The following is a 25,538-nucleotide window of genomic DNA, read 5'->3' on the forward strand; positions in this document are numbered from 1 at the left end:
GTGGGGTAGAATGTAAGATTCCTCCCCCAACCCCTTTTTGATGTCTAGTATCTTCCCCTGTAATCAACCCTCTTCAGAAATATAAAGACCCTGTTGCTAACTATTTTAGCCTAGAGAGAGGAAAATTATTCTAGAGAGAGAATATTCAGATTTTGAATATTTTTGGATAGAAAAATATCTCTTATAATTCAGATGAGTTCCCCTGAAACAGAAATTCAAAAAGAATTTTCCAATGTACAATTGGAATTAATTGGAAATAGGTATAAAGAACCTTAGTCTAAGGGTCTAGATTTTCAGAAATCTTTAGACTATGGTCCAATTAAGGTTCCTATGGGCCAATAGCATCAATCCATGTGTAGGGAAGAGATAAATCCAAATTTGTAAAAAGAAGATACCCAAAAATGAGTAAATGCTCACATAAGGTGAAGAGTTGAAAATGTACAAGGTTTATTAGTAAAAAACTATGAGCAATATTAAAAATATGAGATATTTTGGGTATCCAAAAATGAGTAAATGCTCACATAAGATGAAGAGTTGAAAATGTACAAGGTTTATTAGTAAAAAACTATGAGCAATATTAAAATGATGCCATTATGACACATATGTAAGGAAGGGGAATTCTTTAAAGGAGGTGCATATTTCACATAAGATGAAGAGTTGAAAATGTACAAGGTTTATTAGTAAAAAACTATGAGCAGTATTAAAATGATTCCATTATGACACATATGTAAGGAAGGGGAATTCTTTAAAGGAGGTGCATATTTCACATAAGATGAAGAGTTGAAAATGTACAAGGTTTATTAGTAAAAAAACTATGAGCAATATTAAAATGATTCCATTATGACACATATGTAAGGAAGGGGAGTTCTTTAAAGGAGGTGCATATTTCACATGCTTGAATGAGTTTTAAACTCATAAAAATTGAGATATTTCATCTCTCCTCTCTCCTCATTCAAGTCTAGTTCCAAAAAGTTAGCTTAACTGACCTAAAAATGGTCAAATATTGACCAAACTGATTTAGAAAATTCTAGAATCAGTTTGTTTGGTTAGGAGCTCAATTTTTCCTATAAATAGAAGCCTCCCCCTTGTTGAAAAATAGATAGTGTTTATGCATCGTTACTCTACTCCACCTAAGCCAAGAACTGTGAATTCATTTAATAATTCACTAGTTTTTGGAGCTTCCCTCTTTCTTCAATCCCCATTAGTGGCTCCATCAACATACTTAACCAATTGATTGGTTGGGGGCCTCTACCATGAACAAAGAATCAAGCAAGTTGTAAGGTAATTAGTGAATATTGATCTTTCTATAATTTCTCAATGTTTCTCTCTTCTCAACCCCTCTCAAGCTTGAGAAGTTTAATTGGTATGGTTTTTTTTAAATGCTATTGAAGTTTGAATAGTAGTGAAGAGTTACATAATGCTATTGAAGTTAATTTTCATTTATGTTTAAATTCTAATGATTTTTATGTAAATTCTCTCTCTCACTCAAGAAATGGTCATACTCGTGACCCATTCTCAATCCAAATCAAGCTTTTCATAAAGCTTTTCCTTAACCCAAGATTAAGCTATGCTTGAGGCCAAATTAATGGCTTTTTTCTATGCTTTTAGTTTATGTATATTAATGATTCAATCCATTATGGATTAATAATCCAATTAGAGATCATTTTAATTATTTTCTTAATGATAAGCATTATCCCTTAGAAAAATTGAGATTTATCAGTCATAGCAGCGGAGCTATGGCAAAATTTTTATAAAAATTATGCATAAAATAATCTCATTCAAAGCATAAAAAGAGGACTTCCTACCATATTCTAGGAATTATCATCCTAGATTAATTGAAAGAATTTCATTACAATCATGGAGAAATTGAATTTTAATATCATGCATAAAGGATAAGTTTTTATATCAAAAGTGTTATTTTTACCATTTTTATTTCATGCATAGAAGTATGCATAATGGATAAATTTTTATATCAAAAGTGTTATTTTTACTATTTTTATTTCATGCATAGAAGTATGCATAATGGATAAATTTTTATATCAAAAGTGTTATTTTTACCATTTTTATTTCATGCATAGAAGTATGCATAATGGATAAATTTTTATATCAAAAGTGTTATTTTTACCATTTTTATTTCATGCATAGAAGTATGCATAATGGATAAATTTTTATATCAAAAGTGTTATTTTTACCATTTTTATTTCATGCATAGAAGTATGCATAATGGATAAATTTTTATATCAAAAGTGTTATTTTTACCATTTTTATTTCATGCATAGAAGTATGCATAAAGGAAAAAAATTTTATATCAAAAGTGTTATTTTTATCATTTTTAATTTTCATGCATAGAAGTATGCATAAAGGAAAAAAATTTTATATCAAAAGTGTTACTTTTATCATTTTTAATTTTCATGCATAGAAGTATGCATAAAGGAAAAATTTTTATATCAAAAGTGTTACTTTTATCATTTTTAATTTTCATGCATAGAAGTATGCATAAAAGAAAATTTTTATATCAAAAGTGTTACTTTTATCATTTTTAATTTTCATGCATAGAAGTATGCATAAAAGAAAATTTTTTATATCAAAAGTGTTACTTTTATCATTTTTTAATTTTCATGCATAAAAGTATGCATAAAAGAAAATTTTTATATCAAAAGTGTTACTTTTATCATTTTTAATTTTCATGCATAGAAGTATGCATAAAGGAAAATTTTTTATATCAAAAGTGTTACTTTTATCATTTTTAATTTTCATGCATAGAAGTATGCATAAAGGAAAAAATTTTATATCAAAAGTGTTACTTTTATCATATTGGATTTCATGCATGTAGGTATGCATAAAAGATATTCTTTTTATACAAAAAGTGTGATTTTCCTCATAAATGGATTTTATGCTTAACTTAGATGCATAAGAGAAATTCTTTTATTCTAAAAGTGTAATTCTCTACCAAATTGAAATTATGCATAAGAAGATGCATAAAAGATTGATTTTAATTTCGAAAGTGTTAGTCTCCTTAAATGGAATTTATGTATAAATAAATGTGTAGAGAAATCTTATATCAAATATAAGAATTCTCTTTTTTAAAAAAAAGATATGAAATGTGATAAGATGTGATAAGAGGTGTATGAGATGTGATAAGAATTGATAAGATGCGTATGGAAAGTGATAGGATGTGATAAGAGGTGTATGAGATGTGATAAGAATTGATAAGATGCGTATGGAAAGTGATAGGATGTGATAAGAGGTGTATGAGATGTAAAAAGATGTGATAAGATGTGTATGAGATGTGATAAGATTTGATAAGATGCGTATGGAAAGTGATAGGATGTGATAAGAGGTGTATGAGATGTAAAAAGATGTGATAAGATGTGTATGAGATGTGATAGAATGTGTTAAGATGAGTTAGGATGTGTTAAGATGTATATGGGATGTGTTAGGACGAGAATGGATGTAATATGGTTGTATGAATGTGATGTGGATGTATACATGTAGATGTATATGTATGAATGTGAATGTTGATGTGGATGTGGATGTATGGATGTAGATACGGATGTGTATGTATGTATGTGGATGTGTATGTATGAATGAGGATGTAAAAATGGACGTATGTATATAGATGTGGATGTATGGATGTATGTATGTAGATGTGGATGTATGGATGTGATTGTGAATGAAGAGGTGGATGTGAATGTATGGATGTAGATACAGATGTGGATGTATGTATGTAGATGTGGATGTATGGATGAGATTGTGAATGAAGAGGTGGATGTGAATGTATGGATGTAGATACGGATGTGGATGTATGTATGTGAATGTGGATGTATGAATGAGGATGTGAAAATGGATGTATACATGTGAATGTGGATGTATGAATATGAATGTGGATGTGTGGATGTGGAAATGGAGGTATGGATGTATGAATGTAGATGTGGATGTATGCATGTAGATGCGTATGTATGAATGTGAAATTGGATGTATGATGTGGACGTACGAACATGGATATGTATGTAGAATAATGAATATGAAGATGTATGTGAGATAATGTAGTCTATATGAGTGAATGGATGAGAACGAGTACACACTGAATGGAATGTGGAATAAGTAATGTGGTCCGAGAGTGGATAATATGGAAAGACAAGAGTTCGTTACAGAAACTGTATTTGTGACTGTTTGTAAATGACTGTTTTATGTCAAGAATGCTGGAGAAGCATTTTGACCGTCTTGAGGATTAAGGTCATGAAGACTGAACTGATAAAGTTGCAACTGCTGACGGAGAGTCAATGGAGGACGTCTCGCGTAGCAAGGTCGATCGAGGTCTTGACCAGCCTCGGCTCGATTTAAATGGTGAGCTTCCGGTACGGTGGATGAGGGACCAAGGAAGCGGCCTATGAGTGAAGCGCTAGGTCACCTACAAAGGATCCTAGAGGGTGCTGACCATACGGTGCTCGGGCTCTGGGTCGCCGAAGATACCCACACGTGCGTCGTGGAAGATATTGGAATAAGGAGCAAGAGTTGTTTTCTGAAACCGGGCATGGATCTGGTTGATTGACCTTGCTGGTCCTCAACAGATGAGTCCATGGCTCTTTTATATGGATCTGTGGGTTGATCTTGCTGATCTTCCACGGAGATTCCATTCTATTATATGAATATATTGCCGGTTACTATGAGCTAGGAACCATGGAAAAGGCCCCTGAGAGAACAGGTGGTGAGCGTTCTGGTTGCCAATGATGCCATAAGTATACTGATGAAAGAATGACTGGAAATAAGGATTCAACCAGAGACTTTGAGGTTTGTCATCAGTGACATAATGGTTTTATTAAAGGATTGTTTTAAAGTTAGTTGATGCTAAGAAAAAGGCAATTTCATATTGGGTGTGTAAGTGGTATGACTAGTTTTATGTTTGCATGAACTTCCGGCTAGGGGGCCTTGGAACTCTTTTCCTTGGTACCCGGGACAAAACCTAACCAAATTCCAAATTGGATCCCATCACTACAGTGGTTGGGCGGTTGGCTAACCCATGGGATCGGATGGGGTTAGGCTGGACTGATGGATCCGTAAATCGAGATTTAATTTCTATTATTACGATAGATGAAGTAAATCCCGGATAGAAATTGTTCTATGGATAGGAATCAACGGCTGTGCCTCTTGATGGGGAAAAAAGCGTTGATCCCAATGATCCAAGTGCAAGTTCTTCCTTGATTTGACCAAGTACCGTTAAAGGTGCAGTCAGATCAGTTTGATCAGTAATGATCTTGACTACGTTAGAGTAAAGAGTTATCCTGGTGGAATCGTCGTGCTTTCCGGGTAAAGGAAGTTTTTCCGGTTTCGGTTTTGGACAAACCGACGGATTAGTCTCTTGTCCGGATATCCGTGGGCGAGGCCCCGAGTGTGGGACCCCTGTTCCGCGCGAGAAGTGCTACTTCCGCTGCTAGTACCCCGAATCCGTTGCTCGGTGGGAACAGGGATCTCACATACTATCATCCTCTCTATTTTAGGCATTATAGGTGGTTATGTTGAAAGTTGTTCTTCTATTTCTTCTTTGAATTCTGGATTAGTTGTTGTGTTTGCTTTTGGTTCAAGTGTTCAAGTGCTAATTTTTGAATTACTATGCCTTCATTTGATCCTTCTTCTAGTTGTTCAACTGGATCAATATCTGTTTCTTGTGCTTCTTGAGTGGGTTCCTCAACCTCTACTTCATTTAAAATTTTCATATATTTAAATATTTTTTTACTGTGTGGATCAATCTGGATTACAAACAACCACCTATGATCTCTTAGGTCCACCTTGAAGATGACCTGCTCACAATGCTTTGGTAGCACAAATGTGTCCCTTTGGTTTGTCCATATCTTTGTGGAGTCTACTTAAACAAATCCGCTCTTATCTTTGTGCATGGTTTCTTGTGGTCCTTGAGTCACTACCTTGAACCACTTCACATCAAAAATGAACATAGAAAACTTTTTGAACCCAACCTTGATAATGTCTTATATCATTCCATAGTAATCAAGCATGCCAACTTCACTACTTAGATCATTTGCACTTGAACGACTTTCTTACATGAAATTTGCTTTAATACCGTAATCAAATGTTTTTCTCTTCTTATCTGTTTGCTCCACTCAAAAGTGACGGTCGCGTGACCAAAGTGCACCAAATTTGCGATACTGCAAGTAAAAGAAGATCATGAAATTGTATCAAGAATAGAAACTTATACAAGACTATGTCTTATGGTTTCTTGTGTACATATAAAAACTCATTTATGTGGTATCACAACCATATGAAAGCTCCTCCTCCTCCTCCTCGCTTATAACCTCGCCACATTGTTTTGCTTGTTGTATGGTTTATTGAAGCCATCTACTAGAAGGAAATTCTAGAAGTTGAGCGAGTGAATTTGGGTATGACAATCCTCTAGTTGTTTGACTCTTTCTAAAATTCAAACAATCTCGATCTCCTTTCCTCTTTACTAGGTTATACCTCTCGAATTATTTCTTCATAGCACTTGAATGGATGATGCAAATTTATTAATTTTCTCTCGCAATGCCATATCCATTGTTCTCTCAAGCCCTTATCCTTAAGGCTCTTCCCCAATGAGCCAATCATCCTCTTCTTGTGTCCACAATTGTGGTATATCTAGGTCTAACGTACTAAGAAATTCTATTATGTATACAAGAGATTCTTGAACAAGCCATTCCATTTCCATACTGCTCTCAGGGTGAGCCTTTTAAGGAGCAAAACCTTTTAGTGTCTTCATAAATATCTCTCAAGGAAAAGCATCCATCGACTATGAACAACACCTGTTATAGCAACCTTGTCAACCATATGAATAAGTAGGTGCAATTGAATGGTCACGAAATTTGTGGGAAAGTATTTCTCTGCCATTTTAATTGCTTCAATGGAGTTTAGACGAGCTGCTTCCAACGTATTTCTTCTAATCTCCTTCTTTGATATCCACCATACCACTGCACTAATCTTGTATATTGTCGCTCTTATGTATTTGTTAAGGCAATCCTTAATGGCTAATGACAGCACATACTCTAAGATTTTGTGCTAGTCATGAGACTTCAAGCCACTAAGCTCTTCATCCTTTGTGAATTCTCCCTTCAAGAAATTCATACAACTAGTGGGAGTATGAAACTCATTGATGCACTTCTTTACACGCCACTTCTCTTATTTGGTTAAGACCCAATGTTCTCTAGGGAGAATCACCTTCCCAGCAGGTCTTCTTTGTGCCCATAAGTGCTGCATATGCAATCCACCTCTTGTAGATCATCCCTTTGTGGTTTGCTCTCTTTAGCACCTATGATGGTTTTCCAAAGCATATCAGTTAAGTTTTTGAAAATGTGCATAGGGTCAAGAAGATGATTGACTATCACTCCAATATGGAAGTAGACGGAAGACGGATAGCCGCTTCATTCCGGGGGGTGAACAACTTGGATCTACTTCCCTCCTCCAATGACTTGCCTTTATCACACGAGGAGTCCTCCCTAGAAAAACAACGTCTTATGATCATCCCCACTTTTCCTTATTTGGTGATAACCGGACCGTAAGTCAGTCTTGGTGAAGAGCTTGGCACCCTTCAATTCATCCAAAAGATAATCAATTCTTGGGATTCGGTACCTATTCTTGATGGTGATTTTGTTAACATCCCGATAATCTATGCACATTCTAAAAGTCCCATCCTTCTTCTTTACTAATAAAATGTGCGATGCAAATGGTGATTGACTCGGTTCCACCCAACCAATATCAATGAGCTCCTTAACTTTCTTTGACAATTCATCCTTCTCCACTTTTGACAACGTATACGGAGGTTTGTTGACCAGCCTTGCATTTGGCTCCAACTCAATGGCATGATCAACCTCCCTCATTGGCAAGCACTTGGGCATATGAAACACATCTTCATACTCTCTTTAAGTAGCTTCTTCATGCCAAAATGTGTAACATTTCTCTCTCTTTCTCATTGTGCACCTCCTTACAAAGCTTCAAAACATACATATAGCCATTGTTCTTCAATTCCCTCTTGAGTTGTGTGCTATTGATCAAGGTTAAGTTTGAGGTGCCAAAACCATGTAATGTAATGGTGTCCTTCCTATGCATGAACCTCAAAAATCCTTAATGCAAATTCATGGAGAAGGTTCCAAGACTTGATAGCTAATAACACCCCAAAACCATATCAGTCGGCCCCATATCAAGCACTAAACAATTCGGCTTTGCAAGCGTACTCTTTTGAGAGCATCAATTCCACATTTTTTAAAATCATTATGCAATTCATGCTATCCTTGTCTGCTACTTTAACTTTTCTATTCATTTCCCATGCATCCATGTACAATTTTAGATTTCCCAATGATTTGTAGTTCACAAAACTATGTGTGCTAACGCTGTCCAACACAAATGCATCTCTTCCCTTGACCTTAGCCCTAAATCTCAATGTATGTGCCCCTTTGCAAACCGGCATAAGATTCATTAGATATGGAACAAAGAGAAGCATTGTGTTCATATGCATTTGTAGCACCCAAAGTATGAGATAAGCCATCATCATAGTCATGAAGATCACCACCAAGAGAACCACCGGGGTCAAAAGGAAAGTCCCCATCTGGTTCTACAAACTCGCATGGCTCCTCAAATGGATCCAATTCTTTGTCATTAGTGTCATCCACCACTTTTTAATAAACCATATTAATCTTGACATTATGGGCTTTGCACTCCTTCCAATGGTCCTTGCTATACTCCCCGCCACATTTGTCCCTCATCTCATTAATCCGATCTTCCTTCACAAATTTGGTCTTGGTGACCCCATAATTAGTTGGCTTTGCACCTTCTTGTGAAGTTGTATGAATTCCCACTTTTGAAAGCTGCCTTGTATGGTTTTTCATGACTACCATAGTAGACGGTAGGAAATTTGGGTACATTTGGAGAGGTAGAAGATGGCTGCATAATTTTCTTCAATGTACTTCAGCCAAGATCATTGCATCCTTGAGAGTCATTGGTCTTTGTGCCTTCACGTCCATTCCAATTGCATTCTTTAAGCCCTTGATATGCTTGACTATTTTGAATTCCTCACTAAACCCTTCAACATGAAGCATAAGTTTGAGAAACTTATGTCTATACTCCTTCACACTTATGTATCTTTGTTGTAGATCGTCCCATTCACAAACCATTTTTTCCTTGTGTATCTTGGAAGGGAATGTGTCGCTCATATCTTCTTTGAAAGCATTCCAACTTGTGGCCTCATAACCTTGTGATTGGAGATGCCTTCACCATGCATGAGCATACCCTTCCAAGTGTAAAGTGGATAAGTAAACCATAGCTTTTTTACTTCGAGAATTCATCTAAAAATAAAGATCCAATTTGTTTACCCACTCCTCAAACACATCATTATTAGTGCATTCACCACACTAAACTTTGAGAGGATGATCTTATCCTTCACACCCTTGAATTCATCCCTTGAAAGATCCATGCCCCCTCTGCACATCGAATTCTCGGGTGCTAGCAGTGGAAGTAGCAACTTCTTGCGCAAGGCAGAGCTTCCCACTAGGGGCCTTGCCCAAGAATGTCCTGACAAGAGACTAATCCCTCGATTCTTCCAAAACCGAACTCGGAAAAAACTTCCCTCTCCCAGAAGACATAGGTGATTCCTCAAGGAAAATTTATTCTAACGTAGTTAAGAGCCTTAATTACCCTTTTGCAGTCCGACCGACCCATGGGTCACATGGCCGGATCACTGAGAGAGGAGCTTGCACTTGGATCATAGAGACCAACGTTTTTTCCCCCGTCAAAAGGCACAGCCGTTGATTCTTTTCCATAGAACAAGGATTATCCGTGATTTACTTCAACTATCACGTAACTTGAACATGATTGAATTTTACTATAGGAATCCATCAGTCTAGCCTAACCCCATCCAATCCCATGGGTTAGCCAACCACCCAACCACTGTATTGATGATAGAATCCATTATATAAATTTGGTTATGTTTTGTCCCGGGTACCAGGGAAAAGAGTTCCTACGCCCCTTAGCCGGCACTCAAGCAAACTACAAAATAGACACATCAGTTACGCACCCAATTTGAAATTGCATTTTTTTATAGATTCAGCGGCCTTTAAAACAGAGTTGGAACAAAACCATAGTGTTTTCCATTAGGATCCTCAATATTTCATTTTCCAATCCAATTTCAAATCATTTTTTCCTTGGCGTACCTATGGCATCATTGGCAACTAGAACACTCACCACCTACTCACACACAGGGGCCTTTTCAATAGTCCCTAGCCCATAGTACCTAGAAATATAATCACATAAAATCTATATGGACACTCCGTTGAAGATCAGCTAGATCAAACAACAAGATCCATGTAAAAGAGCCATGAACTCCTCCGTTTGAAGACTAGTAAGGCCAATCAACTAGATCCATGCTCGTGTTCTGAAAATAACTCCAACTCATTTTCTTCCCCGACGCACGCGTGGGTATTGTTAAAATGCAAGCAAAGTGATGAGCTATGGTGGATCAAATGCAAGAATCAACATCATTTTAGCAAAGTGATTAGATGATGATTAAGATAAGATTAGTGAGCAATTAATTGATAGCTTAATGTAGGCATGGATACTCAAAAACCAACAAATACTCATTAGGCCAATGCCTCGATTTATAGTGTTTACATCCACAAGATGCCAAGCATCTAATCCCTCATCTCTCCTTGATTCACTCCACCTCTTTTGCTTGATTCTCTCCACCTCTTCACTTTCCCAGAATATCGCCACACATCCTAGAACTTCTTATGCTACCCTTTATTCTCTCCCAGTAGATACCTCTCACCTTTTCACTGCTACTCACTCATTTACAGGCTCTCTTTTACAGCCTCTTGCTAAGGGCGTGTTTTTGCACACACCCATTCACTTGTATATTTCAACCCCTCCCCTCAAGTAAATAATCCTAGCACACATACCAAGTTTCCCTCTTACTTGGTAGCCCGCGAGACCAGTGCCTCAAGTCCCTAACTCATAGTCCTTAACAGTCTCTCTCTCTATGTATCCAAGGCATACTATGAGTGCTCGTGACCTTGACTAAAGTGCTCACACATACATCTACCACATGGCCTACATCATCAGTGGCTCAGAGGTGGTTTTACTCTATTGGGGCGGTAGGTTACATTGGGTTGTGGGGTTTCTCTCTCAGAAAAGATGATCTGACTCAACTTCCTTTTTAGGAGTCTCCATGAAGTTTGTCAATGTCATTCCTTCTTCACTAGGTTTGCTGTAGCAGTGTCTTGCCATGTGTCCTGGCTTCCCATGGTTGTGGCAAGTGAAGGTCCTTCCTCCTCCCCTACCTTTTCCTCGTCCTCGTGAGAATCCTCCTGGGGTGAAGAATGCTTTTTCCTCTCGACTTGTTGGGTCCACCCCTGTTATATGCACATTATGTGTGCATATACTAGGAGGCTAACCCACATTAGGCTTGTAAGCATGGGAGCATGGGAACAAGCTCTAGTAGAGCATGGGTTAGGACTAACCTTAAGGGTTAAGGTTAGGGTCAGGCATCCAAGGGATAACGTTTGGGTCAGGCATCCCCAAGGGGATCACACATGGGAAATCGAGAGTCAAGAGTCACTCGAGGGCCCTCATATATAATAGGGGCATGGAGCACACTCAAGGCAGGCTTAGGCTATGGTCTCTTGATGTTTTCTTGAGGCTAGGTTATGTTATGTTCTCTTATGTTGTAGAGGACCATAACTACTCTCACCTACCATTTCACACTATAGCTACATACTATTGGATTGGAGTTATACCTCTTGATGGTATGGGACATCAAGGTAAAGGTATGATGTACATTATAATTCATGTGTGCCACCCTTGGGCTCAGGGGTGCTCAGGTGGATGAGTTTATGCCTTATTTATGCATGCTTATGCATAACAATTATCTCGAGAGATCTTAGGATTTGAACTGTGGTATCAGAGCAATCTTTAGTTAGTTGTTGTTATTTTTTCTTTCTTATTGTAATTTTTGGCATTTTTTGAAGTTAATTTTAATATGTACTAAATAAAAATATTATTTTATTGATTTGTGTTTATGATTTGCACGTGGATTGTTGATATGGCGGTTGAAACGCGTGTTACTACTATTCAATGGACAAATCAATGTTTGCGGGAGAATTTCGTAAGTTTAATGCTATTTTTTTCTATTTTGTGTGGTTTCTGAAATAAGCATTAATGGAAATTTTTACCAAAATACCACATATTTTATTGTGGATTATTTTGGTAGAATGAATTCCCTAATTTTCTATAATTTTTAGGACTTTTTCCTAATTTTTTGAAATTTTTTGAGCTTTTTTATGGTTAAAAATTTATTTTTATACATTTTTGCAAGTTTTTCCACGTGTATGCTATCGATTTTTTGCTGAAATGCAGTAGAGGGCAGCATGTTTATGCATGGAATGCTCTCCCGTGTGCGTGGGCTCGGGGGTGGTCGAGTGGATGAGTTTATGCGTGATTTATGTATGTTTATGAGATAACCATTATCTAGAGAGATCTTAAGGTTTTAACAACCCCTTTCTTCTCTTTGACCTTGGTCTCTTGCTCTAGTAGAGCTCCTTCTATCTCATCATGCAGCTTCAATTCAGGTACATTCTTTAAGGTTGCCACAATGTTTTCATATTCACCTTTGTCCACACTCTTCAGAAGCATTGCTAGTGCCTCACCATCCTCTACCTTCTTACCAATGGCTGCCAATTTGCTTAATGCTTTTGTATTTGTTCAAGTGTGTGACTAAAGGTTCACTTTCCTTCATATCAAGTTTGTAGAATTGCATTAGCAGATTTATCTTTGAATTTCTTGCTTAAGTGCCAAATAATTTATTGAGTTCATCCCATGCATCTTTTGCCCATTGTATCCTTGTGATGTGGTGAATGATAAATCATTTAAACTAAGTGCAATGAGTCCTGATGCTTTCTCATTCTTGCTCTTCCACTCATTCTCCCCAATCACCTCGGGGCATTCATCTCTTCCCTCAACTAGTCCCCATAGATTTTTCCTTATGAGCAAATACATGGCATGTATAAAACTGCTCCCCATTAAATTTAGTTATTTCTTGTGACGTGCTCATGATGATGTGAAGGGGGTCTTACCTCTTGATCCAATTCAAGATTCAAGGGTTGTGTCTACCCTTTTACAACTCAAATCTGGTGTTAAATGATGATTACAACATATTTATTAGCATAATTTCACCAAAAATTACATAAAGCCAAGGGGAACAAATCTCTACTGAATGGTTAGAGTATCAAACCATCTCCGAATTGTAATCTAAAGTTATAGGGATCTATATTAGATACTCAATGGTGAATTTGAACCCTCAATCGCACCAAAATACAATGATTAGTATTGATTAGTCATTGATTAGTAAAATAATCCCCTGTTTTGTGTGCCAAAAATAGAGTGTGTAGGGAGGCCAGATCTGGTGCCTTAGAATTCAAATGAGCTCATATCCTTTCAAGGCCATCAATAGTAGTTAGTCTAGTTAAGGATCAAGCCAAGAAATAAAAGATTTGACCAAACATTGAATGCTTAATCACTATTTTACCAAAGTCACCTGCAGATTTGATGCAAAGCTTGATTCCACTTTTCCTTGAAGAATTTCTAGATTCTAAGGCCACCAGAATGCTCAGAGCATCCAAAAACCCTTTGATCTAGCTCCATTGCTCCCAATTCCAAACCAAGTAGTGAAGCCACAATTAAAGTTTTCCTCGAAAAAAATAGCACTGGCGTTTTCGCAAAATTTGGCAGCTCCACCTGGCGGTTTGACTTGTTGAGGCGATGGGATAGAGCAAAGGGATTGTGGCTAGCTATGGCTGGAGTGTTTTGAGCTAATGTTGAGCCTAGAGGGAGAGGGAGCTCCTCCACTAGCTGGGTGTGTAGAGGTTAGTTGAAAATAGACAAAAGAAAAGGGTTCAATTCTTAATTATAATTAACAGGGTGATTAGCAAGATAATTAGGCTTAAAAATTGGATGAATCCTAAGCTTGGCTCTGCTACCATGTCAAAATGCAAGCAAAGTGATGAGCTATGGTGGATCAAATGCAAGAATCAACATCATTAGCAAAGTGGTTAGATGATGATTAAGACAAGCTTAGTGAGCAATTAACTGATAGCTTAATGTAGGCATGGTACTCAAAAACCAGCAAATACTCATTAGGCCAATGCCTCAATCTATAGTGTTTACATCCACAAGATGCCAAGCATCTAATCCCATTGATCACTCCTTGAATCCACTCCACGTCTTTTGCTTGATTCTCTCCACCTCTTCCCTTTTCTCCACACATCCTAGAACTTCTCATGCTACCCTTTATTCTCTCCCAGTAGATACCTCTCACCTTTTCACTGCTACTCACTCATTTACAGACTCTCTTTTATAGCCTCTTGCTAGGGCTTGTTCCCACACACACCCATTCACTTGTATATTTCAACAGGTATCCTGGGTGACCCCTAGAGCTCGAGGATCGTATGGTGAGCACCCTCCAGGCTCCTTCACAAGTCACCTAGTGCTTCACTCATAGGCCGCTTCCTTAGTCCCTCATCCACTGTACGGAAAGCTCACTATTTTATTTAAATCGAGGCTGGTCAAGACCTCAGCCGAGACCTTGCCATGCGAGACGTCCTTCATTGACTCTCCGCGTGAGCTGTTGCAACCTTTTCACATAGGTCCTCACGGCCGTATTCGACAAGATAGTCAAAATGCTTCCCCAGCATTCTTGACATAAAAGAATCTTTAAAAACAGATTTCATATACAAATACAATTTCCAATAACTCCCATTATTCCACATTCTTCTACATCAATTCACATCGTCTTACATCCATTCACATCATTCCATATCCAATCACATCCCTTCACATCGTCCCACATCCATTCACATCCATTCATATCCATTCACATCAATCCACATCCATTCACATCATATCACATCCATTCACATCATATCACATTCATTCACATCCATTCACATTCATTCACATCCATTCACATCAATCCACATCCATTCACATCATTCCATATCCAATCACATCTATTCATATCATATCACATCCATTCATTCAGGTTGTTGAAAGTACAGTTACTCTACTTTCGATAAAAACAGAACTTTTCTAAGTCTCCGCCAATTACTTGGCTTAGTTAAAGGCAACTTTTTCTCAATTCCATTAAATCTAAATTTTCGTTCACTTTTTGGATCCTTGATCCTCTCAAGGATTCTAGATTCCTTTCCCAACAAGGAATCTAGGGATAGGTTTGTCATCAATATTCACGTTTATCCAACTAAGCATGTTTCTGGTCATTTTTCTGGGAGAATGTACTCCAAGATTCTTTTTTTCAAGAATCTAGACGTATAGTTCAAAATTCCAAAAGTTAAATGTGTTCAAAATTCCTTTTTCTAATTAAGAATTATCCATGTTTTCTTGATGTATTCATATGAATATTTTCACATTCTTTCTCAAATTTCTCAAGATAAAATATGCTCAATATTCTTCTTTTTGAATAAAAGGTTCATGGGATTTACAAAATCAATTATACCCATATTTCCTCTTTCAGTATAAACACTAATCCATTTATCTAAATGAATCATTTTCATAATTCTCATAAATTGAATGATTCTAGAAAATTTGTGCATAACCTTCTTTATTTTTTTGACAATTGAATAATGCTCAAAACTTCACTTTTAGCATAAAATTTATTATGCAAAAATTCATTCTCTAATGATATAAATTTTTCCATAGCTTTCCCATATTTTCTAAATAATGATAATACTCAAAATTCCACTTTTAAATAAATAAAAATACCCATATTTTGAAATATGTCAAAAATTCCTCTTTTAATATTCAAAATATTTGTACCTAGAATATCGTGGAAGTTCCTCTTTTTGCATCTAAATTTTTATGCATGTAAAAATAAATATAACAAAAATTCCTCTTTTCTCTATTTAAATAATTATGCATAAATACCATAAAAGTATTTTCCATAAATATAACAAAAATCATTCTTTTAGCATAAAATTGTTTATGCCTAGAATATGATGGAAATTCCTCTTTTTACATTATTAAATTTATGCATAAAAATAAGATTCATCTTTTTTCTAGAAATTTTTACCATAGCTTCTTTGCCGCAATTTCAGAGAATGTTCAATTTTCTAATAGTCTCAGTTGAGACAACAAATTCATAATGTGAAGCGCAAAGGAAGGAGTATCCATGATTATATACAAGAGATAAAGAAACTTGTATGTAGATGCATTGGGTTTGGCAACTATCAATGCCCCCATGCCTGATGATTATTTGGTAGACATTACCTTGCGTGGTCTTGGCAAGGAGTACAAGTCTTTTGATACATCTATTTCTATTCGGAGTACAGGTTTACCAGATTTTGATGAGTTGGTTTCTCTCTTGCTTGTTGAGGAGATCAAACTCAGTGACTCTTTTCATGATGCATCTACTATCCATGATGATAATGGCAAAAATTAGGCTTTCTATTCACAAAGGGGATTTAGAGGCAGGGGGAGATTTGCATCACATGGTTGTGGTAATGGTCGTGGATGGCAGGATAGGTCGGCACAATAGAATTTTCAACCTACATATGGTGCTAGAGGTGGTCATGGATATACACCTTAGAGAGGCAGAGGTAATCCTCGTGGAAGAGGATGTTGGTAAGGCCAACAAACATCTATGCAAAATGTGGAATGCCATTATTGTGAAAAATTTGGTCATATGGCACGTGATTGTTTCCGCAAACAAAGTGATTTGAGAGGGGATAGAGCACAACATGGTGGACATTATGCACAACATAGTGGAAATTATGCAAATGGTGGAAATTTTGCATCAAGCAGTAATGATGGCAGTGCAAATCACTTGTTTGCCATGAAACATGTCGTGGGATCTATGATAACAAATGGTGCTAGTGATGACACTTGGTATATGGACTCTGGAGCATCAAACCATATGACTTGTCATGGCAAATGGTTTGAACATATGAAGCCTATGGATGTGAAAGGCTATGTGGAGACAAAAGATGATACCCAACATGCTATCACACATGTTGGAAGTGTACCATTGGTTATGCACAATGGTGAAACAAAACAAAGTCTATGATGGCAGATGTCTTGTATGTGCCTTCTATTACAAAAAGTTTGGCCTCAATTGGTCAAATGGTGGAACAAGGTGGTTTACAAGTTCGTTTCAACGAGCATGGTTGCTTCGTTGAGGATTTCAAAAATGGATGTAGAGACACTAAAGGCAAGAAAGAAGGTAGGTTTTTTAAGTTGGATGCTAAGATTCCTTTGTTGAATTCAGCCATGTTCTCTAAAAGCCGAAATGTGGTACAGGACATTGAGTGGCATAAAAGGATTGGACATGTGAATATACAAAGGTTAAAGAACATGCAGGCAAGAGGCATTGTAAGTGGGCTGCCTAGATTCAAGTATGATGGGAATATGCATGTTTGTGATGCTTGCCAGTTTGGAAAGCAAGCAAGGTTACCGTTTCCTAAAGAAGGCAACATGAGTAGCAGGCCACTTGAGATAGTTCATAGTGATGTATGGGGTCTTGCACAAAACCCATCCATTAAAGGCAGCTTGTATTATGTGACATTCATTGATGATTTCAGCAGAATGAATTGGATTTACTTTCTCAGAGAGAAAAGTGAAGTGTTGGGAAAGTTTATGGACTTCAAAGCTTTTGTAGAGAAGGAATATGGCTCTTGGATAAAATGTTTGAGGACATATGGAGGTGGTGAATACACCTCACATGCTTTTGAGAATTTCTTGAGAAAGCATGGCAAAAGAAGGCAGGTAACTTGTAGGTACACACCTACAAGTTAACTGAGAGGTGAGAGGAAGAATAGAGTTATTTGTGATGTAGCTAGGGCAATGCTCAATGAAAAGAGCATGCCAAACTATTATTAGGCAGAAGCGTGTGCCACTGCAGTGTATGTACTTAATAAGACACCCACAGCAGCCATACATGGAAGTACGCTAGAGATGTAGCTTACAGGTTTTAGGCTAGACATTGGACCCCCCAAAGTGTTTGGTTGCATAGCTTATATGCATGTGTCTGATGAGAGAAAGAGGAAGTGGGATCCTAAGGCAAAAAAGTGTGTTTTTGTTGGGTATGCACCACAAGATCGTAAGGCATATAAATAATACAATCGGCATACTAGGCAAGTGGTTATCTCACGTGATGTGGTGTTTGATAAACTTGCTAGTTGGTACAAGGCAAAGGATGAGGGTGTCTTTGATTCCATTGATGCCAATGTGCATGTGAACTTGCCACAAGCAAGTTCTATTTCTATGTTTGGGCCAGTAGAGTCTGAGAGTAGCACTATACGTCCATTGTGAGATCCCTATGCCCCCTCCGTGCATCGGGACTCCCGGTAGCTGACACAGCGGAAGCAGCCCCCTCATGCGCGGGGCAGGGTTTCTCACTCGGGGCCTCGCCCCCACGAATGTCCAAGCACGAGACTAGGCTGGTGGTCACTCCGAAAACCGAAATCAAGAAAATTTTCCATGCCCGGAAAGCGGGGACGATTCCACCTTTTTGAATTTTTCTTCACGAGTTTTCTAACGAGATCAAAATCTAAACTATCCTCCACCTGAAAAAAACCAGATAGAAGGAAACTATCACTGATATAATTTGATCATCTGAGCAATTCAACGCTTTTTTCGTAATCAAGATTAGGCACAGCCGTTGATCCACTCAATCGAGAAATTTATCAAGGCATTAACTATCTACTCGAAGCCTAGCGTACTCCTAAGATTTTTCAGTTTGATTATTAAAACTCCATGATTCCAGCCTAACCCCATCTGGCCCATGGGTTAGCCACCACCCTACCACTGGAATCGGTAGAACCAAACAAGTACTCACCCACCCATAATTGAAATGCCTTTCTTAACTTTAGCTTTAGAAAACAGATATGCACACACTCCTCTTTAACTTTAATCAAAACAATCCATTGAGAAACAAATTACTGGTTACACATGTCATACTTCAAAATTTCCATTGAGTATTTGTTCTCACAAAACAGTATCACTTTGGACTCTCTGTTTTGAGACCAGCAAGTCAACAACGAGATCCAGTGATAGATTACAATAACATTGGTCTGTCATACAATATCTTCCTCGACATACGAATGGGTGTCCTCGACACCGCGAGCCCGTGCATCGCCTGGTCAGAACCCTCCAGGATCCTCCTTAGGTGTCCTAGCACTTCACTCAGGGACCGCTTCATCGGCCCTCGTCCATCGTACCGGAAGCACACCATTTTAACCATACCGAGGCTGGTCAAGACCTCGGCAGGCTTTGCCGCGTGAGCTATCCCTCGAACACTCCCCGCCAGCTGTTGCAACCAAACTTCCCTTAGATAAACATATATGCCAAATGCTCCCTCCACCAGCATTCTGGCGTAAGACAGTCGTTAAATAAGAAAACAGGGTTTCTATGCAAGTTTTGTTTTGATTTTTTGTTTGAAAACCATGAATAATCTTAAATCCGTATCCCAATACTTCTAGATAATTCCAAACAGAATTCCTCGAATTCTATCAACTTGATCCTCAAATCAAAATCAAAAGTCTTAACTAGTTTTAGATTCGGTGGGTGTTTTGAGTGCATTTTTCCTGAACTGATCACATCGTCATTGACGAAGGGGTTAGGTCTTGGTCAATAGTCTGAATCAGAGTTTGGGTGGCCTGGAAAGGTTCTTCCTAAACTATCTTTCTTGAAAGGTACTATTTCAATTTCTCTTTTTCTAAGTTTCGTTCGACGAATATTTGCTTACAAATTTCTAAAACATGGATTTCTTAAAAGGAATAAAATAATCATTATCTCGATCTCCGACTTCGATAGTTTAATTGAATTTTCTCATTACCATCTTAGTGAAAATGAAATGGTAGAATTTTCTCTCACTTATTATCTACCTATTCATTTTTCTATTTTTTACGAAAATTAACAGAAGATTAAAGAGAACCCTTATTTAATTATAAAGATTCTATATGCATCTAATTATGCATAAAATCCAATTTTGATGAAAGTCACACTTTTATCATCATTAAAAAAAATCATTTATGGTGAAAATCACTCTTTTAATAAAAAAATATCTTTTATATGCACCCATTTATGCATAAAAACCATTTATGATGAAAATCACACTTTTAATATAAAAAATTATCTTTTATGCATCCATTTATGCATAAAAATCATTTATGATGAAAATCACCCTTTTAATATAAAAAAATATCTTTTATGCACCCATTTATGCATAAAAACCATTTATGATGAAAATCACACTTTTAATATAAAAAAATATCTTTTATGCACTCATTTATGCATAAAAACCATTTATGATGAGAATCACACTTTTAATATAAAAATATCTTTTATGCATGCTTCTATGCATGAAAATCAATTATGATAAAAGTAACACTTTTATAATAAAAAAATATTCTTTTATGCTTACTTCTATGCATGCAGGTCTCCCTCTTGCTTTCTGGGGTGAAGTTATGGCTACCTCAGTTTATCTCATTAACTGCTCTCTCGCAAAAGCGGTTGAGGGGATGACTTCGGAGGCGGCCTTTACAGGACACAAGCCTTGTGTATCTCATCTTCGTGTTTTTAGTTGTGTTGCTTATGTACATGTTCCAGATAAGAAAAGGACCACACTCACACCAAAGTCAAAGAGGATGATGATAGAAGTAACACTTTTATAATAAACAATTATCTTTTATACATACTTTTATGCATAAAAATCAAATATGATAGAAGTAACACTTTTATAATAAAAATTAATCTTTTATGCATACTTCTATGCATGAAAATCAAATATGATAAAAAGAAACACTTTTATAATAAAAAATAATCTTTTATGCATACTTCTATGCATGAAAATCAAATATGATAAAAGTAACACTTTTATAATAAAAAAATAATCTTTTATGCATACTTCTATGCATGAAAATCAAATATGATAAAAGTAATTCTTTTATAATAAAAAAATCTCTTATGCATAAAAATCAAATATGATAAAAGTAACACTTTTATAATTAAAAATAATAATCTTTTATGCATACTTTTATGCATAAAAATCAAATATAATGAAAGTAATACGTTTATAATAATACTAATTTTCTTTTATACAAAGAATTAAAATGCATCTTCTATGCATGAAAATGATACTTTAGACATAAGGATTACTCTTTTAGAATAATAGAAGATGAAATTTATTTCACTAATTTCCAAAATTTTTGCCATAACCTCCTTTGTATGGTTGACCATTTTTTAATTTTTAAGTCTCTAAAATTAATTAAAAGTGCACCAAGAGTATTGAAATTATTCTAAAGGAAACATTTTTCTACTTATTTAAGATAAAAATTATAAAAAACTTGACTTTAATCATTAATCATTCACCTAGGATAGAGAATGGTCGGATTTACTAGAGAAGAGAGGGGAATGCCTTTTGCAATGAGGCATAACATCACTTGCAATTTTAGAGAAGACAAAAAGCATAAAAAACCATTTAAAAGAGAAGAATCACCAACTTACTAATGAATTTTGAGAGCTTTTCTTTGGCTTGATGGTTTGAGGGTTCAACTCTTGTTTGAGACAAGAGTGGCCACCAATCTTCTAGAAGAAGGAAGGTCAAAAACTAATGAATTATGAATACAATTCACTGTTTTTGGCACTTGGGAGAGACAGGGTAACAGTGCAAAACACTATTGAGTTTCAACAAAGAGGAAGGCTTCTATTTATAGGAAAAAGTGAGCTTCTAACCAAGCCAACTGATTCTAAAATTTTCCAGATTAGTTTGGTCAATTTTTTACCATTTTCAGGTCAGTTTTGCTCATTTTTTGGATCTAGTTGAAACAGGAGAGAGGAGAGATAAAAATATCCCATTATTTGGGAGTTTAAAACTCATTCAAGCATGTGAAATAGGTGCCTCCTTCATGAGGGGAATTCCCCCATGCAGAGGTGTCAAAAATGCATCATTTCACCTAAATATCTCTCTTTTTTAACTATTAACCTTGTCCTTAGTCAACTCTTCATCTTATGTGAGTATTTACTCATTTTTGGGAGATTTTTCTTTTATTTCTTCATTTATCTCCTCCCTACATTTGGATGAATCTTATTGGTCCATAGGAACCTTAATTTATTTTTTTTTTAAAAATCTTCACCCCCAGGATAATGCTTCTTGAACAGATTGTACTTAATTTCTAATACACCTTCTGAAAATCTTTTTGAACTTCTGTTTCATGAGAACTTATTTTAATAAGATGAGATATTTTTCTATCCAAAAATATTTAAAAACTGAATTACCACTCTCTAGAAGATTTTCTCTCTCTAGGCCAAAACTGGTAGAAACAAGATCTTTTATATTTTTGAAGAGGGATTTGATTACAGGGGAAGATGCTGGACATCTTGAGAGGCTGGGGAGGAATCTTACATTCTCTCCCACTTAAAAAACGTGAGATGTCCTCATCTCGCAAACTGGGAGTAATCCCGCAACAACAGATCAGCTTCAATCTCCCCGGTGGATCTTCAAAAGGATAGAACTTCCATTTTACTAATAATTCTCTGAGAATTCTGTTCCTGAGAATCTTCTCTCGAACATCAAGAATTTCTTCAGGTTGGAGTTCCATCTGTCCTTAGGTTGAAGAAGTTAGGATTTCATCATCAAGCACATGATTTGGACTTGGCACATATTTCTTTAGAACGCTTACATGAAATACATTATGAACTTTGAGATGAGGAGGCAGAAGAAGCTCGTAGGCTAAGTCACCTACTTTCTTTGTAATCAGATATGGCCCACAATATCTAGAGGATAATTTCTTGTACTTCCCAAGAGATAGAGAACTTCTTTTGGGCCGTACTCAAATGAAGACCATATCTGCTTCTTTGAATTCTCTGTCTGTCCTCTTCTTATCTGCATACTGCTTCTGTCGATCCAGGGCACCTTTTATATCTTTACGAATTGCATGCATTTGCTGCTCCATATCATCAAGCATCTGTCTGGACATCTCGACCCTAATCAATGGGTCGGACCAAGTTAATGGAGTTAAGCAATCTTGTCCATACAGAGCTTCAAAAGGGCTCATCCCGATACTTCCGTGATAAGAAGCATTGTAGGCAAACTCGACTAGATGCAGATAGCTTAGCCACTTCTTGGGTTCCCTGCCTCCACAGCATGACCAAAGTATATCTTCAATTACTTGGTTTACCCTTTCAGTTTGACCATCGGTCTCAGAGTGATAAGCTGTGCTGAGATCCAAGAAAGTTCCCACTGCTTCGAAAAATGTAGTCCAGAACCTTGAAGTAAATTTGGGATCTCGGTCACTTACTATTCTCCTGGGTAGGCCATGCAATCTGAAGATTTCTTTGAGGAACACTCTGGCCACATCCACTGCAGTGTAGGTTTCTTTTACTGGGATCAGATGGGCAACTTTGGTTAGTCTATCAACTACCACAAAAATGGAGTTGTAACGTGATTGCACCGAAGGTAATCCAGTAATAAAATCCATACTGATACATTCCCACTTCATCTGGGGGATGTCTAATGGATGTAACTTCCCAGGCATTTTTACTCTTTCAGCTTTGACTTTTTGGCATGAGAGACATTGGCATACATGATTCAGTACATCCTTTTTCAAACCAGGCCAAAAGAAGCTTTTCTTTACAGACATGTAGGTTTTGATGAAACATGGATGTCCTGCTATAAGGCTATCATGGGCTTCATTCAGAATTTGTCCCTTGGTTTCCTCATCATTGGGAATGCATAGCCTGCGATTATAATACATAATGCCATCATCCAGGCTATACCCTTGAACTCTGTTCAACTCCTATGGAGTTTTGCTTTCTTGCATAAGTAGAGTAGCAATAGGGCCAAAGAATCTATCCTGCATGATCTTCTCACTTGCTTGAATAATCAAAGGATTTGATATTACAGTAATTGCAAGCAAGGAGGCTTTTCTGCTGAGGGCATCTACTACATTAATTACAGTAATTGCAAGCAAGGAGGCTTTTCTGCTGAGGCTTTTCTGCTGAGGGCATCTACTACCACATTTTCTTTGCCTATGCGGTACTTGATTTCAAAATCAAATTCCTGCAGGGTCTGCATCCACCTTCTTTGGCGCATGTGTTGAGGTCTTTCTGAGTAAAGATCCACTTTAAGCTCTGATGATCTGTCACATCAAAGTGAATCTTTTTCCCAGTAGGTAATGTCTCCACAATTTTAAGACATAGACTAGTGAAAGTAATTCCAGGTCGTGGACAGCATAATTCCTCTCATGCGTTCTTAGCTTTTTGGATTCATAGGCCACTGCATGACCTTCCTGCATGAGTGCACCTCCTAGGGAAAAACCACTTGCATTAGTTACTACCTCAAGGTAGAGAGAAATCTGCAGAACGGGACTGGTTGCCAAGGCGGTCTTTAGCTTATCAAAAGCACTCTGCAAACCACTGAAATGGGGTATTCTTTTTGAAAAGGTTAGTCAGGGGGGAAGCTATGAGAGCATACTTTGGTATAAAAATTCTATACCAACCAGTCAATCCCAAGAATCCTCTGACTTTTTTCACTGTCTTTGGTTCCGGCCAATCTATGACTGCTTGGACTTTTGCAAAATCTGGAGAAATTCCATATTTGGATACCAAAAAGCCCAAGTACTCAACGTGGTCGACAGAGAAAGTGCATTTGCTCTTTTTGGGGCAAAGAGTTGGTGCTTCCTTAGAATCTCAAGAACTTTTCGGACATGAGTCTCATGGTCAGCTGCATTCCTTGAGTAAATCAGAATGTCATCAAAGAAAACTAAAACAAAATCATCCAAGTATTCTTTGAGGATGTCATGCATTAAGCGATTGAATGTAGCTGGGGAATTTGTCAATCCAAACGGCATGACAGTAAATTCATAATGCCCATACCGAGTATTGATGGATGTCTTTGGTATATCTTGATCATTGATCCTGATCTGGTAATACCCGGATTTGAGATCTATCTTTGTGAAGATCTGGGCTCCATTTAGCCTGTCCAAAAGCTCATCAATTCTGGGGATAGGATACTTATTCTTAACTATCAGCTGATTCAGACCTCTGTAGTCCACACAGAGTCTAAGCGCTCCATCTTTCTTTTCCTGAAAGAGAACTGGCGCACCCCAGGGTGAAACACTGGGTCTTACAAACCCTTATTCTAACAACTGTCCAAGCTGTTCCTTGAGTTCAATGGCTTCAAGAACTGGCATTTTGTACGTGCGCAGGGCTACTGGCTGAGCTCTGGTGGCTGAGCTCTGGGGGGGTTAATTCAATCACATGATCTACTTCCCAGATTGGAGGCATTTTAGTTAGCTCTACTGGGAATAGATCATCAAATTCACTTAACCATTCTGGTTCTTTAGCCTTAAGCTTTGAGTCTACTGGGTTCATTTTGACAACATAAATTTGTTGCTTCTTCCTAAGTCCTTTCAGCAACCTGGAAGCTTTTACTAACTGAAAGTCTGGGGATCCGGAAACTCCAGTTCCCTGAACTTTGTTCCCGTGAAGGTCATGGAAGG

The sequence above is a fragment of the Cibotium barometz genome, chromosome 50 (genome assembly GCF_041138505.1).
Source record: "Cibotium barometz isolate CiBa-2024 chromosome 50, ASM4113850v1, whole genome shotgun sequence".
NCBI lineage: Eukaryota > Viridiplantae > Streptophyta > Polypodiopsida > Cyatheales > Cibotiaceae > Cibotium > Cibotium barometz.